Consider the following 19397-nt stretch of genomic DNA (forward strand, 5'->3'; position numbering starts at 1 on the left):
GAAAGTACAGTGCAGAGGACAGAGTCAGGGAGACTTACGTCCCTCAAAGACACCCTTCAGCATCCCATTTCTGTAAAAGGTGCTCCTGCCTGCTTCCCACCACCTCACCGTATTGCCGTACATAATATTAGGACTCCATGGAGGTTGAAGAACCTTCAGGATCGCATCCCTTAAGGAAATGACTTCAAAGATGCACCCAAGAGTATGCTCCAGGAAACTCATGGTGTTCCTGTGAAAACAGAAACAAAACAAAACAAAATATAAAACAGAATTTATTAGGTGAATATATTTGCAGAGATTCCAACAGCTGCAATGGGCCATCGGCTAGAACCACATTTTTCTAGATGACAGAAAATGCTGCAATCGCAAATTCTAGTTGTGAGTTCTGCACCATCATGAGGGTGGACCTGCTTGTACCCTACACGTGAGACTAGAATGTGGGTTCACTTTTTTAAAACTTGCCTTTTGATCTTTATAGTCCTTTCTGCCAGCCTCAAACTTGACAAGCCCATGCTGGCAGACATTCAAGAGCTCATCAGGCCTTTCTGAAATGGCTCAACAGCTGGAAGTGCACCCATGTCTGAATTCGCAAATTCATTTTGCTCTCCGAAGAACAGGTCACGGTGTAACTGCAAAATTCCACTTCCGGGTTCTTCATGATTAGGTACTGCAGACAGTTTCCTAGGGTATGGTGCTCCTTGTGCAGCACAAATGTCACACACTGTCTATCTGTTCCAGCTGCCCGGACCATTTCCAGGGCTGTCTTCCTCTCGCCATAAGCCACAGAGGTCTTCAATCCTGATACTTTTCTCTACAGCTCCAGATCCTCTTCCACAGCAAGGAGCAGCTACAGGAAACCCTCAGGTAGCACCGGATGAAAAGGAGATTCTTCCTCAAGTCATGAAAGGGGGAGAGGGGGAGGGGATAAGGCCGGAAGAAAGAATCTTAAGTATTCCTTAATTCAATCAAGCTAATCTAATCCTCAAAGTTACTATCACAGCATCTCTGTTTGAGAAAAGGGATACATGTAGGTCAGACTGCTTAAAGGACATTTCTTCCATAGAACATTTCTTATGCTCACTGAGGAACACATGGAAGGCCATCAGTTACAAGAGTCTGAGGAAGTAAACAAATTTAGCTGGATACATCGGCACCCTGCAAATAATCAGGGCTGTGCTAGAAAGGTACAAAGGGTATTAATCAGAGAACTAATAGCTTCTGTCTTCTTATTCCAAGAAGCTTTGACATGAATTGAAATACTTTTTTGAGACATTAAATACCAGACAGACAACAATACTAGCTGGGATTCATCTATGTTTTTAATAGCACAGCCTAGTCAGCTTTGAGCCCCAAATATGAAGTATATTTTCAAAAGCAATCATCTTTTCTAGTTGATAGTACTGAAAAATTAGCTGACATGAGTGTTATTTCTACCTTCAAGGAGATAACTACATGGTTATCAAAGGTAAGTTCATCAAGGAATTGTTTATATCAGTAAGGACTTGGGGTATATCCTTTCATGAGAAAAGAATATGTGTCAAATATGTAATTTGTGAACTAGTATGCACTCTTGTGAGATATTTTTATTTTAGCTTTAGAGAAATGTTTAAAAGAAAACAAGACAGAACTTTTTGATTATGGCATTATTTCATCCTATATCTGTACAACTTATATGCATTTTTGTTTGGCTTACATGCTTTGAATCTGTTTGCATATGCATGTATTGTTTTCATAAAACGGTGACTCTTTTTAAAAAAAACACCAAAAACCTAAGGAAGGGAGTGGTCATTTGACCAATATTGTTTCTATTTCCATTCCTTTTTGCCTGTGATTTTGCTAAATATGGCTATGCCTAAACTTAGAACTTATCCTTGGGGGTTTTTCTTATCTTTGCTAAAATGATGTTATTCTTTAGTCATTATAACTCTTAATAGAATTCAGGACTCATAGAATTCTGAGGTTGGTTTTATATTTAGAACTCTTGGACTTCCAGGCAGTTTTCTTTTACATTTATGCATGGCAAAAAAAATTTTTTTTTTGTCTGTGTGTGGTGGAGTTAAGGCTGAGCAGGAGCTGAGAAAAAGAGAAGGATGGAGCTAAGGATGTCTGGGAAAGAAGTTGGAGGGCCATGGACCAGAGAAAGGGCACTCACTTGCATTTCTTTTCTGGCCTGTCTCATTCCTTCCTCGATTTTCTCATCTGAAAAGGAGACCTTTGAATTCAAATCACTAGCTTTGTTTCAAGTTTTAAACTTCCTTTGGAAGAAATTTTTTGGGGGGAGGCGGGGGAGATTTATTGGTGCCGTTCAGTAGCTTCCTAAAACTACACACAATGAATGGTTCATCACCTAGATCCCAGCCTACTATGGTTGGAATGTTGCTTTTCTTCCCCAAGACTCTGATCTCTATTATCATGTGTTAGAGGGCGAGGCTAAGTAAAAGTGTTGATTGTGTTAGGACTCCCCCATTACTTACCGAATGAACGATGAACGGCTCAATTCATTCTTGTGACTAATGGATTAATGAATGAATGGGCTATTCAGTGACTGATATAAAATCGAGTTCGGCTAGGTCTCCAATATGCTTTCTGTTTCCTGCCATGATATCTGGCTGGTTCACGACTTATTAAACAAAAATCACCACACACTCCTTGTCTACACCAGACACTCCTTGTCTACAATCATAACCAAAATATACCTGTTCTTTACAACTTAGCATCTATAATAGTAGAGGCAGAAAGTGGATTCAGATAAAGCTTAAGTGTCGTATTCCAAAACCCTCACTTTAAATAGCTATGCTGTGGTGTGCTCAGAACTGCCTAGTTTGAACATTTATCAAGCAGGGCACAGTGTTTCCATCCCGGGGCCTGGCCTTGCAGATGATGGTTAAGGTTTCTAGATCTTACTTCAACTCCCTGCTGCCTCACCAGGTGGCAACCCACTTCCATGCCGCCACAAAGATAGTTTCTTGGTACACAGGACCTTTGCCAAAGCAGGGCACACGAATTTGTAAAACTCTTGTTGTTGTTGTTGTTGTTGTTGTTGTTTTTCTGAGACAGGGTTTCTCTGTATAGCCCTGGCTGTCCTGGAAGTCACTTTGTAGAGCAGGCTGGCCTCCAACTCCCGAGTGCTGGGATTAAAGGCGTGCGCCACCACGTCCGGCTGACTTTGTAAAGCTCTTAAGTATTTGCCATTGCAGAACAGAAGTAAAGTGCCATACACACATTCCTCCAAGAGGCTTTCTGTCCGTTGTCACTATATGAGTTTTCTGTTCTTCTGAGGCACACATCTGGTTACAGAGCACTCTTCATTATGCCAAATCTCTTGTTATTAAGGATAGAGGAATGCTGTGAAAGGAAAAGAGGTAAGAAAAAAAAAAAAGGAGGGGGGGACTAAGATTGGGTTAGAGGTCAGCGTGACGTTGAGGTTTGTTCCACAGACAACAGTTTAAAAGGCAGTTTTTTACTTGTAGTCCCTGCTAATTTCGCTTTCTGCTTTCCTGAGAGAATTAGAACACCCAACCTCACCAGAAGGGGGCTAAAAAACCCTGAGCTCGGGGAAGCCCGGACTTCCCAGCCCACTCCGCAGGAGGGCGGGACAAACGCCCGGCGGCCAATCCCCGCATCCGCAGGTCGCTGTGTCCCCGCCTACTCTGCCCAGGCCCCGCCCTTCCCCGGGGCTGCTGCTGCTGCAGCCGGGACGTCAGCATCTCCGAGACCCCTGGGTGGCGGCTGCGCAGAAGGCGGGCCGTGGTCCAGGCCGCGCGGCCGGGAGGGGCGGAGCGAGCGGCGGGAGCGCGCGCCGGGCCCGCCTCGGCCGCCGCCGCCGCCGCCGCCGCCGGGAGATGATCTGGGCGGCCGCGGGCGGCCCAGGCTAGCGGCCCCTGCCCGTGCTGCGGCGGGCCAGGGCAGCGAAGGTCGCGGGTGGAGGGTCGTCCTCCTCCCCGCCTCCGGGAGGGGCGAGAGGGAGCCGGGGCTGATGTCAGGGACGGCGGGCGGAGGCGCCCGAGGGCTACGGGTCCCGGGGCTCGGCTGCGGGCGGCAGGGCGACTGAGGGTTCGGGAACGCCGCCCGGGTCCGCGTCCCGGTCCGCGCCGGCGCGGCCAAACAGGTGTCTCGGGCGGCGGGCGAGCGGCCGCCCTCGCGCTCTCCGCGGCCCCCCGTGTCCGGCCCGAGGCGCCCGGGGCGGGCCAGCGCCTAGCGGTCCTGCCCGGCGCCCCGCCCCGCCCCGGGCCTCCGCGCGCCCGGCGCCCGCCAGCTGTCTGCACTCAGGTGCGGGCACCTTCCGGCCGCAACAGTCCCGAGTGCCTGCCGCCGTTGGACCGTCAGCTTTGTCTGGAGCGGGTCGGTTATGGTTGGAACTTTCCCTGCCCTTCGTTGACTGAGTGAACCAGCCAGGTGTGTTGGGGGCTTGCTACGCGCAGGATTTAAAAAAAAAAAAATGTTCTTTTTTCTCTTTCCTTTGGTAACAAAGTGTGATGGCTTTCCTAGACGTTGGCTAGTTAAACAAACTGCTTTGACTTTAGATAGATACTCTTCTAAATTAACTAATTTAAGAGTGAGGATTGGGGATTAATGCTTTTGAGCTCTGTCCACACTTCTTACTAGTGGCGTGGGACTTAGGATATTCTAAGATCCCTTACTTTCTGGAAAAAAATTTTTTTTTTCCAATCTAGATCTTTGTATTCACGGTATTGCCTTTTAGTACATACTGTCTAAAGACGAATTCTGAATTAAAAAGTTACAAAGTTAGAACTTCAGTGCTTCAGACTGAGTAATGAGGCAACGCGGAAGGGACAGAAATTTGGTAATTTGCAGGAAGTTGAGGATAGACCACAGATAGCTCAGCCTGGTGCCAAGAAAAAAATGCTGTGCACACTACAAGTTGTTTGATTCTGGTGGAAGTTTGGATTTGGAAGTGGAAATTTAAACGGTACAATTTTCCAGTAGATAAATGTCAGATGAGCCTTGTGCACATGATATTGTGTGCTCAAAGCATTGTATAGCATTTCTGCCAGCCGTAGTATATATTTTTGTCCAGTTTAAATGACTATAAAGTTTGAAGTTACCAAACAGTTAACTCTTTTCACCATATGTTCAGTAAAACTGACTTAGGAAGGCAAGTATGACTCACTGAAAAGTCAGCATTAGTGGAGAACTAACTTCAGTGTTTCAGATTTTCTTGAAATTTATGTTTTCCTCTATCTTTTTACTCAGGACTCAGCAGTTTACAAATGCTTTGTGGTCATTTCCCACTTAAACTCCCTCTCCCTACATTGTGCTCTTAAAAAAAAAAAATCAGCCTACAGTTGTGGATAACTTTAATATCAAGCAGTTTAAAAGTACATATAATGAGTTAATGTTTGGCTAATTGTATTCAAAAGTATGTGCTGTATATTGCTTGTGTGTTGATTTTGCTGAAATGAAAATTGTGTTATGCAGCTTAACTATAACCCATGATAATATAAAGTCAAATCTTTGGTAAAAGTAGTGGCTGGAATTTTGTTGCAATTTATGAATCAAATGTGAATTGAAATTGTTACCTTAATGCTCCTGTTTACCTATTACAATCAAAAGTTGGCTTTTCAGTACAGATATTTTAAGAGGACTTTGAGATTTTAACAACTAGCTTAAAATAAAAGAAAGATACATGTTTTTAATTACCAAATCTGGTGGGACTAAGGTCTTTTTAAAAATTAAAAATTTAAATTAACATGCCAAGTGGTGAGATTCATATACGCGTTTGTCATTATGCTTTGCTTTTATTCACTTAAAGAAAACAAGACTTGCTGCATAAAATGTGAAGTTGGCCTTTTATCTTTCATCCAATAAGAAACAAATGACAAAGTGTACTTAATTTTTTGCATATAATTGAAATGTCACTCCCCACCTGGTGTTGGGGGTGGGGCGGTGAAAGTCACTCAGCTGCAACTGTTTTTTTTCTGTTAGGTGTGAAACAGGAAGCTGTTCTTTATGAACCAGGGAGTCCCATTTGAAGGTGGAGACACCGAGCAGAAACTTGAGACAAATTATCTTGCACCTGCAGTAGGAAGTGTAGTAGGGCCTGGGGAGGCAGCACTGAAGAGGTTCTGGATTTGGAAACCTGATTATGTTTACAATGAAAGCTGTCTGCTGAAGCACATCGTGACTATGGATGAATTGAAATAGATAGAACGCCGTGTGGTCACTTGCATTCCTGTTTGCTGTGTTAGTTTTCTGAGGCTACCAACAAGGGCCCATTTGAGACGCTGGCAACGCTGTGCTCCAGAGGTTCTAGAATCTACTGTTACTGCAAGCTTCTGTGTCTAAAGGTGTCCTTTGCTTGCTTTTACACCACCCCAGCCTCTGCCCCTGTGATCACAAGGCATCGTCTCTGCGTAGCTCTGCAACCAGGGAACTTGTGAGAAATGCACATTTTCAAAGTTCTCTTGACTGGGGATGGGATGCTTTGCTTTAAGGTGGGAAACAAGTGAAGTGAAAAAAAAAATGAGGCTGCTAGTGCCAGCTGGAAGTCAGAGTAGGATGTCCAGGGAAGACCCCTGTGAAGGACAAAGCAGAAATAGTGTGGAAGGAGCCGAGCCAGGGATGCCTGAGCAGGGTGTTTGCAGCAGAGACCAGCAAGACCCTGGTGTGTGAAAGGAACACATCAGAGTCTAAAGTTAAAACCCAGTGGGGGAAAGCAGTATAGGCAGTGTTGAATACAGGTCATTTTAAGGTTTGGGCTTTTAAAAATGAGGCTAGGCAGGTTGTAGAGGCGTTTGAGAAAATGGGTGACAAGATCTGATTCCAGTTGATAGGATGACTCTGGCATACTAGCAGAAATAGCCAGAAGAAAGAAGGGTGGGAGGAAGAGAAGTGTTGGCTGGAAGGCTGTTGCTGTGGTTGTGAGACAGCTCACACCAGGCTGGAGGCAGTGAAGACAAGCTAACTGCACACAGTACACAATAACGTGCACAAAGGCTGCTTTCCTCTTAGTCACCTCCTTGTCTGCCTTAAAGAGAATCAATGTTGTAACTCGCCTTATAGATTCTTTCTGAGGTGATAGATATGAGAAACTATGTCACAACAGGTTAGAACAGGGGTGTGCCTTTGCCATTGTGGGTCAACATCAGGTGTCTTCCTCAGTCGCTCTCCATGTTTTGAGCTGGTCTCTCACTAAACCCGGAAGTTAGCTGGTCGACAGGCCCCTGGGAGGATGGCCCTTGCGGCCCTGTCAGCCCACTGCACCTTGCTATTGGTTTGTTTTCACGTGGGTTCTGAGGGATTGCACTCAGGGCCTCGCTGAGCCCGGGCCCCTTCCGGTGCAGTGGTTCTTGCCTAAATCTGACTCACTCCTCCAAGAGGACTTTGGTCCTCATCCAGATAGGACTGTGGTTGCCATGACTAGAGGAAACGCTACTGTCGTCTAGTAAACACAGGCTTCGAAGCTTCTGAATGTCTGTGGAGTTAATAGGGCAGCTCCCACAACAGTGCCACAAGGTAGCTCACACTGCCACTTGTACCAAGATTAAGAAAATGTGACCTAAAAGCACTTGCTGAGGTGAGAACCTGAGGCATGGAGGGAGGAGGGCATTTTAGTCAGATGACACAGGAGAACTATGGAGCTGACTAAACTAGGATGTCAGGAGTATTGATTGGCTTAGTGAAAGGTGAGATTGGAACATAGACACAGTTATCCAGAAGGGGCTTTGTATAATTTGTTAATTAAGGACACTTCATTTCACACGTAGGCTGTAGAGTTGTGTGAGGATTCGTGGAGTGGCATGGCCACTTTTTCATGCTAGGGATCATGCTAGGGTACAGTAGAAATGAGGTGAAGAAGAGTGGCACACATGGAGGGAAACAGGTTGTGTGTCTCAGGAGTTTACTGCTGACAGTGAAGCAGCACAGACTAGACAGGAAGAGGGTGGATTAGAAGTTGGAACTTGGGCTTGGGTGGCTGAGACCAGGTGGAACATTACGAAGGTCTGAGGGGCGTTTCTGGGAGTGCATCTGCTTAGTGTACAAGGCCTGGGTTTGATCCGAAACAACCCCCACATACACACTGCCCCCCCCCCATGACTAGTTTGAATAATGAGATGAATCTTAGTGGAAGAGGCGCATACTGCTGGTAACCTGGATAATTACCTGTATTTAAGGATGGAAGGTATTTAAGACTTGCTGGGGGCCTGTCGGGTTTGAGTTGCTGGTATTTGAGTCCATGTGACTTTGAATCTTAAGAGAGTTGAGAAGTCCAGAGAAGGAATGGGGAGGGGATGCATGTTTTTATTTTTACTCTCTAGATAAATAAATAGCTTTAATTTTTGTAGGAAAAGTAGAAACCTTTGTTATTTTACATATACAGAAATGTGTGTGTGTGTCTGTCTGTCTGTCCTTTGAGGGTTTGTTCCCTTTCATTCTCTTTGTTTTGTTTTGTTTTCATGCTCTACTTATACAAAATAATCTATTAGCAATTAAAAATGTTAGCCACAGGTGCAAATATTTTCTTCACCAACACGTGTGGGTTATGGTTCTTACCAGCTGCAGCTCTGTGAACTAACATTGGAACATATGGCTCTCATGAACAACTTAGAAGGCGTCAATGAATGTACGCATCAGTTAAATTTCTGATCATGAAATGATTGTTCAGAGTATATTCAGTTAAGCTTCTGAGATAATTGCCAAATATTCTTTGAAAAGACAGTAAAAGTATGTTGTAAGGAAGATTGTATGGTGTCATTTAATAAATACTGCATGTTAACAAACCAGAAATTCTGCCAGTATGCCAGCTTAGAAACAGACTCTCTTCATTTGATTTGCCTTTCCTTAATTGTTGGTGAAATTGAATAGCCTTGACTACATCCAGTGTGTGTATTCCTCTGAGTCTTTTGTGTTTGTTTTTGTACGTTGTTAATCGTTTGTGTCTTTATGCCATATACGTTTTAAAGCATGTTATAAAGAAACGTTGCTTTGCAGCTGCTGTGCCTCCGGGACTCGCCCACTGAAGAAACTGTTTTTCAGTAGACCCAGCTTCTGAGTTTTAGGAAGATCTCAGTTCACCATAAAAATATGCAAAAAGATGTTTTCTCCTAGCCTGTTTTTAAAATATTGAAATCTTAGAACTTGTAATTGTTAATTATTAGCAAAGGACCCAGCTGGTTGCTTTTGTGGTTTCCAAAGGATTATTTTCATACACTGCCTTGAATAAGCCACCCCTTCCTTGATGTCAAGTGCTGTGTGCATTATGTATTACACATTCCCATACATTTTTTTCCCACAAACCATTTCGGTCTGATGACACACTGCCTCATTGCCTGTCTGGTGGTTGACAAGAGTAGGGTGTTTTCTTTGCTGCTGCAGTGAAGAAGACTGTACAGCTGGGGAAATAGCAGATTTCACTGAAGAAGACATCAGGACTGTAAGGTTTTGGAGAAGGCTGGTGTTGAGGCAAAAATCTACTGTTGCACTATTTAATCATTTTAAAACTACAGAGTCTGGGTGTCAAAAGGTTAAACATATGGCCTGGTGTTTGGAGACCACGGAGATGAGATAGTTGTGGAATGTTATGCCTGTATACCCTTATCTGACACTCCATTGGAAACTGAGGTTGCTTTGGATGCATAATGATCAGTCATCCATGCAAGAAGTGGAAGACCAGGCTCACTGATGGCATTGGAAATGATGGAGTTTCTAGCAGTCTGGAGAGTTGCTCAGCTGATCTGTTAGTAATAGACATGCTTTTAAACACACTGTGATTTAAAACACACGATGGCCTGTCAGTCTCAACGTTAAATTGTTAAGTCATTTCAGCTCACCTCTGATTTGTTTGTTTTGTTTTTGGGTTTGGTTATGAAAAAGAGAAAGTATGTGTATTTGAGATAAGGTAGCCCAGGCTGACCCTAGGCAGGCCTTCAAGTCCTACCCCTTTGTGTTCAGCTCCCAAGTGCTGAGATTATGTGTGTGCACCACTGTGCGTCGATGTAAACATTTTCATATGCATTGTGTTTTAACCGCCAGCCACTCACCATTCAAGAATTACCCATTCCCTGGTCAGGCCTGGTGGCATAGACCTTTAATTGCAGCACTCATGAGACAGTTCAGGGCCAGGACAGCCAGGTATACATAGTGACGTGATCCAATAAAAACTTGGTACTTACTCATTTTTCCAGGCCAGGTTGGTCTACATTACAGGCCCCAGGACAGTCAGGGAGGGGTACATAGTGAAGTGATCCAAATAAATAAATAAATAAATAAATAAATAAAAAATTGTGTACTCATTAATTTTCCAAGCTTTTAGAATACTTTTTACATGATTATTTAACTTTTAAAACTCTGTGTTTGGGGTGGGATCACATTATACACACAGATTGATGTGTAGAAAACTGTCACCTGGTGTGTGTGTGTGTGTGATAAAACACCCCTCATATGCTCATCCTACCCAGTTTTAACTGTACAGTCAGTTCAGTGGTGGTTGCATTTCTCTTATGATGATCATCCCATCATCATTGTCCGACTCTAGAGCCCTGCATCCTGTGAAGCTGAAACTCACTACCATTTAAACAAGTCCCATTCTACCTCCCCATAACCCCTGTCAGCCAGAATCTTGTGTTACTGAGTTTTACTTAACGTAAGGGAAACCATACATTGTCTTCCTCCTATTGGTTTGTTTCACTTAACAAAATGTCCTACTTTTATCTGTTTGGAGCAAATTGGAATTCTCTTCATTTTTTATTAGATTGTCAATAAATCCTTTATATATTTACTAATTCATTTACCTGTCAAAAGATGTATCCCTCACCCTTACTCCATTTTAATACTGCTGTGAATACCAGTGTGGGGGAAATAACCTCTTTGGGACTCTGTTTTTCAAGTCCTTAGGGTATGTACCTCAAAGTGGAATTAGTGGGTCATGTGACAGTTACCCGCTGGCCCCCTTTTGAAGATCTCGTCTCACTGTATAACTGCTGACCTGAAACTCAGTGTGTGGACCAGACTGACCTTGAGCAGGCAGATATATGCCTGCTTCTCCCAAGTGCTGGGATTACAGTTGAGCCCCACCACACCCAGTGAGTATTAGTGTTAAATTCTGAGGGCCTGCTGTACTGAACTGCTGTCCACAGCAGCAGTACTGTTTTATACTTCTACTGGCATGTACACAGATTCCAATTTCTTTATGGTCTTGCCAACACCTGTTACCTTTGATTGTTGGTAGCGATCATTATGAGTTATGAACTGGCATTTAACTAGTGATAGACATATGGTTTTACTTGCTTATTGACTGTTGTGTATCTATCTATTCAAATCCTATGTCCATTTTGGGTTGGATTGATTTTGTTTTAATTGATTTTTTTTAGGACTTCTTCACATAACATTTGCTCCACTAATCCAAGTTATAGATATGCTTTGTGTTTTGTTCATTTCTGTCACTTGTTTGGTTTTTTTAACTGTTGATAAAGTATTTCAATGAAAAAAGCTTTATGGTTTTTTTGGGTGTTTGGGCTGCTAAACTTAATACTATTTTGATTACTTAAGATCTCTCAAGATTCCATATCAATGTATAAAACATTGATATGGAATGTACTGGATGTATAAAACTGGATGTATAAAACATCTAGTAAAATATGATTTTACTAGAAATTTTATTGAATCTGTATATTAGCTTGTTAAGAACTGTAGTTCAATAGTATCTTAACAGTGTGAAGTTTTACAGTTTTTGAACATGGAACATATTTATACTTTTTGCTTTATGTTTTAGTGATCAGTTATTAGAGACATAATTGTTTTATATCACTCTTCTCTTGGTTACTGTCAGCATACAGTGTCTCTTTTCTATACTTTTACTTTCAAACTATTTGTCTTTGAGTCTAAAGTTAGTCTCACAGTTACAACATAGTTGATCTTGTTTATTCATTCTGCCTATTTGTGCCTCTTGATTAGAGTTTAATCTATTTCCATTTACAGTAGTTACCAGGAGTTTTCCAGCCCCCGTTTCCTGGGTAACTGTCTGGTTTCCCTTTGGGTATGTTGTTTAGCTGGCTTCTCTGGTTATCAGGAGAGTGACACTTGCTATCATTAAGCTACAGCACTCTAGCTTGAGTTCATACTGGTTAAACTCAATAGCATACAAAATGCCTTTCTTCTAGAACTCGTCAAGTTCACTGGTTGATAACACACAATTACATCTTTAGACATTGTGTGTCAAAACTATACTAATGCCTGTCTCTTAAATTTATGGAACCAAGTATAGAGCTAAAACCACAGTTATACTAGTATAAGGTGTTCTGTTTACCCGTGTATTTAATTTTTATTTACTTTGATTGCCCACTGTACTTTTCTAATATTCTGCATTTCTTGCAGAGCGAGTCTGTAGTAATGAACTGCTTTGGGGGTGTTTATACAAAATATCTTAAGTTCCTTTTTACTTTTAAAGGAAAAAAATTGTCGATGTAGGATTCATGGTTGACACTTTTTTCTTTTTAGCACTTTGAATATACCAGCCTACTACCTTCTGTCCTCCAAAGTTTCTGATGAGAAATATGATAATCTTTCTGACAGTCACTTGTATGCCATGAATCACATTTTCGTGGTTTCAGAATTGTCTCTTGGGCCTACCGTTTGATGAGACATAGTTTGGTAGAGCCTTGAGTACAACCTCCCTGGGGTCTCATCTGCCTCTTGAGTGCGAAGACTGCGATCTTGAATTGAATCTGGGGAGTGCTGGTGGCTTTTTGGCTATTCCTCCCCTCCTGCCTCGACACTCCAGTGTCTTTGCTGGGCTCCTTCACTGTGACCCAGACCTAGTACGCCCTCACATCCATCTCTCTGTTCCACTCCTCAGACTCAGCTCTGCCCTCAGACATTTGTTCTGTCTTCAGGCTTGGCGTTTCTTTCTCCTGCCTGCTCAAATTTGGGTTTATTCTTTCTAGTAGAATTTTAAATTTAGTTAGTAATGCTGTTATGCTTTAGATTTTCTGTTTGTTTCTTTTTTAGGTTTTCTGTTTCTTCAAAGTCTTTATTTAATAAATGACTGCCTGGTCCACCTTAAAAGATAGTTAAGTTTTTCTTGTTGCTTTGAATAAATCATTTTCTCATTTATGTGCCGTGTGGTTTTTTTTTTTTTAAACAAAAACCAAAACACAGATGTTTCCATTTAATAATGTGATCATGTGATCATGAAATGAGATTGTCCCATTCCCTGGTGTTTGGTGTTTTGTTTTTGTTTGTTGTTGTTGGGTTTGGGGGTGGGGTAGTTGGAGGTTTGTTGGTTGGTTGGTTGGTTGTTATTGTCGTTTTGGTTGCTATCATCTGTTTGTGTCAAGGATAAGTCTAGCCCAGGTGTTTCTGAGGTTGCACTTTATCTGGTCATACACACCGGCTATGTAATTGTCCTTGTGCATGCAGTGTTGTAGTTCTTAATGTCAATAATTTCCAAACAGAGGTGGAAGAGAAAAACATAAAAAGGGGTGGAGACGGTATCAGCCTTTCAAAACCAACTAGAAGTCCTTTCCGCCAGAGAGGGAGGGGCTTATCTGGGTAGGTGAGGGTCTATCACCAGTGATTGCCCATCTCCGAGTCTAGTCTGTGATCAGACACAGCAGTCAGTCATTTCTGGCATTCAGAAGACAGGTTTCTTACTGCCCACCTTTGTTCCCAGAACCTTTAAATAACTATTTTATAAATACATGCTCTGCAAACAGCTGCCTACCAAGCAGACCTAGTAGACGGAAAGGGGGGAGTTACTTCTAAGTGGTGAAATTAACTGAAATCACCTATATTTACCTTACTTTCCAAGTCTTGCACAGGACATTTGGAGCCTTTGATAGGTTTTCAGAGTTCTAAAGAGTTAACACCAGATTCTACCTGTGTCATGTCTGAGTGGAAAAACGTATTCCTAACACTAGGATAGCCTTTTTCCAGAGGCTGGTGTTGACTGCTCATATGGCAAACTGTTGTGCTTTTCCACTTACTGAATTTTTATTTTTGATCCTTTCGTGGGATTATATTTCCCTTTATGTAGAGTTTGTACATTTACAAAGTGATAGTTATTCTTTGTTACCTATAGCTTTTTTGGTTTCTATTACAATTAGTTTCTATATAACTACTTACTTCCTGGATATAAAGATATGATTCACTTCACAAATAGCCACTTTTAAATGATTTCTTTTAAGTGTTTCCAACTTTTCACAGTTGGTCAAATTATCAATTACCATGATGGGTTTGACACCTTCTTAAATACATATACCTGTTATTTTCTTGTACAGTTGCACTGGTGTGTGCTTCTGGAAGACTTTACTTGACAGGAGAAAATTCATGAGTGATTATGCTTCTATGGTAGAACAAGTGGTCTCTAACTTTTTGTCTTTATGATGAGCTTATCAGAACATAACCTCATGGAGAGTCAACGAGCACCAGGATTTTGTTTAATGATAATACAGAAATTTAAGAAAATTGTTATGGTATGTGGTGTGTGAATATGGGTCTGTAGTAATTGCAGTACATGTGTGGCAGTCCAGAGGACAATTTTTGGGAGTCAGTTCTCCCTTCCTTTGGGAGTTCTTCCACGGTCTGGCTTGTGCAACAAGCACTTTACCCACTGAGCCATCCCTGCATCTGGATTTTAAATAGTTCAATGTGGTTTTCATATTTACGATGTGTTTATCAGAGTACTAAATAAATTTTCTCCTTACTCAAATAGTTTCAACTTACAGTGGGTTTATTGGACTATAACTCCATCATAGGTTGAACACCTGTCTTGGGGTTTCTATTGCTGTGATAAAAAATGAACAAAAGTAGTTTGGGAAGGAAAGAGTCTATTTCATTTACTCTTTTATATCACAGTTCATGGTTGAAGGCAGTCAGGGCAGGCACCTTGAGGCAGGAGCTGATGCTGTGATCCTGGAGGGATGCTGCTTACTGTCCTGTTCCTAAGGTGAACTGTGGACTTGTGAGTCTTAGGTTCATTAGTTACGTAGAGTTTTCCTTAAAATGTCATTTAATTTTTAGCTGTCTTCATAACTTACAGTGGTGCTAAAAATTAATTGTAATCTCTGGACATATTTTGGGCCTAATCACCAATGAGCCTCAATTGTAAGATGATCTAATGTGTCATTCCCTGTGGGAATTCCACAGTACATGTCCACAATAGTTTTTAACTTTTCACTACCCCAGAATCATGGTAGCAGATGATTGGTGGTAGCTTTGTTCAGAGGCCTTCTGAGTTCTTGCTTTGCCCTGATCTTCAGCTCCCGGTGCTCAGTCCTAACATCCAGTTTCTCCTGTTTAGTGTGGGATGTAGCTGCCCTCACTGTGTCTGCAGCTGAATTGCCACTGTAAGTGCTGTAGGAGTTACTATCACATTCTCTTCCTAAGGCTGATTCTGAGGAGTGATCAAGTGCTGCCTTGCGGAAATGAATTAAATAAATGGCCCTCCGTGCGACCCTTAGCTTCCTTCCTTAAAAGTTTTTTCCCAAAACACCCAGGGAAGGAGTTACAGAGACAAAGTTCGTAGCTGTGATGAAAGGATGGACCATTTAGAGACTGCCGTATCCAGGGATCCATCCCATAATCAGCTTCTAAACGCTGACACCATTGCATACACTAGCAAGATTTTGCTGAAAGGACCCAAATATAGCTGTCTCTTGTGAGACGATGCCGGGGCCTAGCAAACACAGGAGTGGATGTTCACAGTCAACTATTGGATGTATCACAGGGCTCCCAATGGAGAAGCTAGAGAAAGTACCCAAGGAGCTAAAGGGATCTGCAACCCTATTGTTGGAACAACATGATGTACTAACCAGAACCCCGGAGCTCTTGTCTCTAGCTGCATATGTATCGAAAGATGGCCTAGTCGGCCATCAATGGAAAGAGAGGCCCATTGGACTTGCAAACTTTATATGCCCCAATATAGGGGAATGCCAGGGCCAAAAGAATGGGAATGGGTGGGTAGGGAAGTGGGGGGCGCTATGGGGGACTTTTGGGATAGCATTGGAAATGTAATTGAGGAAAATATGTAATAAAAATATTAAAAATCAAAAAAAAAAGTTTTTTCCCAGAGAATATTTTTGGTTGACTCTCAAGATAAATTAGAGTGCAGAATGGCTAAGAAAGAGTTTATTTGGGTTGCTTCAATATCAACTAGGCTGACACAGACTGAAATGTGATCATAGGTCAGAGACATTTCAAACAGGTTTGAAAGACAAAATCCCACGGAGGTGGGGGAATCACGTCAGTTGTTTGCCAGAAGATTTAAGCTGACATAGAAGCACTGTCTTGTAAGAAAGAGATTAGATAATTTAAAGAAAATTAAAAAGAAAGAAAGAAAGGGGGATGGGTGAGAAACAAAAACCCTCGGGGTAGGGGTGCTGCATGTACCCTCAGGACTTGGGAGTGGAGATGGGAGCATGGGGAGTGACCCTCAGCTACTGAGGAAGCCACCGTGAGGCCAGCCTGCCCCATGCAAGACCTTGTTCAAACAAGCAAACAGAAAGGAACTCTCAAGAAAAAGTACTTCTTGGCATCTTCACTCAGATGAAGAGGGAGAGGAAGTTTAACCAGGCTACCAGGTTACTGGGTTACCAAGCTACATGACCTCTTGTGGGCAAAGGTGGGGTCAAAGGTGGGGTATGTGTCCTGGGACATGCAGGCCCAAAGCAGGGTGGGGAACCATCCTAGTTTTGCCGATCTTAGGATAGATTTCTGGGAATTGGACACACCTTAACTCCAATCTTGCTCTGAGCCTACTCCACCCCCACCTCCCCAGTCCCATGGCTCCCTAACCCCATACATTATCAGCTGTATTAATGAATATTCCGAATCCTATGTTGTTATGTGAGTAGTGTTCACTGTGTCTTCATCTGGATTGGTTTCCATCACTAGAAACTCTTTGCCCTTCTGTAAGAAACACTCCTCCTCAGTCATTAAAGTTTTATGATGAAATTGCAGTCACTTAGTCACATACTCAAACTGCATTTCCAGTTCTAACATGAAATTTAAGCAGCTACAGTCTACACTTCTAGTTCTCTTTCGATTCCTACTCTACTTTCAGATGCTACCTCCACTGGCTCTGAATTCCTTGGAATTACCAGAGTGTTCACATCAACGTTTATAAGATGCCTTCGAAAAAATCACACGTCTGCATGTTTACATGGAGAACGTTGAATCCTTGGAACTTTCCAAGTGGCTTCAGTTTCCTTGGCAAGACTCATCAGGAAGAGCACTGTCTAAAGCCGATACATTGTAAAAGCTGTATTTCTTAAATTAAGATTTGGGTTCCTCACTGATCCACAGGCTTCAGAGTGGATGCTGTGCTAGGTGTGCCAACAGCATCAAGCTTGCTGTACATCTCCAGCAAGTCCTGGGGAGCTAGGCACAGTGGCAATGAATGGTAATAGCTTTAAAAGAAGGCTTTTTTTTTTTTTTTTTTTTCCCCTAAGAAGCAGGTTTCAGTAAGCCATGATTAAGGAAGTACTGCCAACCAGGTTTTGTTATTTCAGTTACACAGCACAGGGAGAGTACATTTGGTATAATTATAATCTGGGGGAAAGACTTTTGAGAATGTTAAATGCCATCAGCTTCAGTTGAGGGTCATGAGCTGCATTCACCTGATAACAAGATAATCAGGCCTATTCTGTGACGCTTTGAAGCTAGGATTGTCATCTCCTCTCCATCTATGAAAGTCTTAGGTGATATCTTTTTCTAGTATAAGGCTGTTTCTTATACACTGAAAATGCTGTCACTTAGCCACTTGCAGCATTGTCCATAGCTAGATCATCTGGGTAAACGCCTACAGTTTCTACACCAGCGTTTGTTTCCTGCTTCATTTTACACTCTGTCTCTAGGCCCAGTGAACCAACCTCTGCTACCTTTATATTTTTCTTGTGTACCTTACTTCTGGCCTTTTTAGAATTAAGTTAGAGTCTTGCTCTGAGTTAGACTTTGGCTTAGTGACTACCACAGTGAATCTTCTAACCAGTCCACCACTTCATACCAGCAATAAGACTTAAATTCTCTTGTCAGTCATGTATACACAGTGGTAGGAATATCAATTTGCTTCGAGAACTTCTCCTTTGGTTTTACTACTTAGCTAGTTGTATAAGAATCCTGGTTTAACATCCCTTTTTTACTAAGTATATTTATTTCTAAGTTTTAATTTAAACTGGTAAGTGTGTGCAAGAGTTTGTTTCATTTGAACACTTAGGATCCTAGTTTCCATATTGTTGGATCCTAGAGAAGGGCGGAAATGGAGAACAAGAAGTTAGTGAATCAGTCAGAACATGAAGAACCTTTATTGGGTTCACGACCTCATACAGGAGTGTTTCATGGTGTCTCAAGACACTACTAATACTTAAAGCAAAGGTCACTGATTACAGATCACCGTAATATGTAATAACAATGAGTCAGGCCTGTAATCCTATCTGTTTGGAATGCAAGACAACTGGGTTACATGTTCAGGATATACAGGGAGTTCCAGACCAGCCTGAACTACTTAGTAAAACAGCCTCAAAATAAGTGAAACTCTTTGCCTGGCATGCATAAGACCTTCAGCTAAGTTCCTAGCATTGCTCCTGCAATTCTAGTGCCCCAGAATTGGGCACATTACTGAATTGTGACAGTGATAGAAAGTGAGCAGGTGCTTTTGAAAAAATAGACTTGTTCAGTACAGACCGTCACAGTCTTCAATTTATCAGGAATACAAAATGTCTGAAAAGGCAATAATAATACAAGATACACCTGTGTCTACAGAAAGCAAAAATAATAAACTTCTACAAGGGGTGGATACTTGTGTAGTACCCATATGAGAAGACTGTAGTATAATTATAATATCTACAAAATTTGGAGGAAAAAGTATACTGTATCAAGTTGTACTTTCTCTATGAAACCAATAGCAGGCATTCTTGAGCCTGCAGGAATTCCAGTGTACTAACAGTTGGCACTGGCACAACTAGTTCCTGAGTTCTGGATGGTGGCATGTGACAGCAGTGAGAAAAGCTCTGATAAAAGGACTGGTGATGAACTTGGAGTCCACTTTCATATAGATCCAAGATGTGACAAGGGAACAATTACAGTTCAAAACAAACACCAAATAAAAGTAAGAAAGTCAAGTGTGAGCATAGTACACATAGGGATTTCCATATTTCTCCCAGCAAAAACATGCTGCCTATAATTCAAGTACAGAAAACAAAACAACGATTTTGATAATTTTCTCTATCTTCTTTTTTTTTAATATTTTTTTTTTACATATTTTCCTCAATTACATTTTCAATGCTATCCCAAAAGTCCCCCATAGCGCCCCCCACTTCCCTACCCACCCATTCCCATTCTTTTGGCACTGGCATTCCCCTATATTGGGGCATATAAAGTTTGCAAGTCCAATGGGCCTCTCTTTCCAGTGATGGCCGACTAGGCCATCTTTCGATACATAT

General features: G+C 42.0%; 1 protein-coding gene and 1 pseudogene across 1 annotated transcript in view; one reads left to right on the forward strand and one right to left on the reverse strand.

Annotated features, from left to right (window-relative positions):
- Positions 1 to 393: 393 nt before the first annotated feature.
- LOC110296472 lies at positions 394 to 2946 on the reverse strand (annotated as a pseudogene).
- A 1247-nt stretch (positions 2947 to 4193) lies between these two features.
- The window catches only part of C1galt1 (core 1 synthase, glycoprotein-N-acetylgalactosamine 3-beta-galactosyltransferase 1), a 30806-nt gene continuing 15602 nt past the window's right edge, over positions 4194 to 19397 (forward strand). Inside the window, exon 1 of the mRNA XM_021165113.2 lies at positions 4194 to 4395. The gene's annotated coding sequence lies outside the window, so the exon portion shown is untranslated. The remainder of the gene's footprint in view (positions 4396 to 19397) is intronic.

Source organism: Mus caroli, chromosome 6, assembly GCF_900094665.2.
Source record: "Mus caroli chromosome 6, CAROLI_EIJ_v1.1, whole genome shotgun sequence".
NCBI lineage: Eukaryota > Metazoa > Chordata > Mammalia > Rodentia > Muridae > Mus > Mus caroli.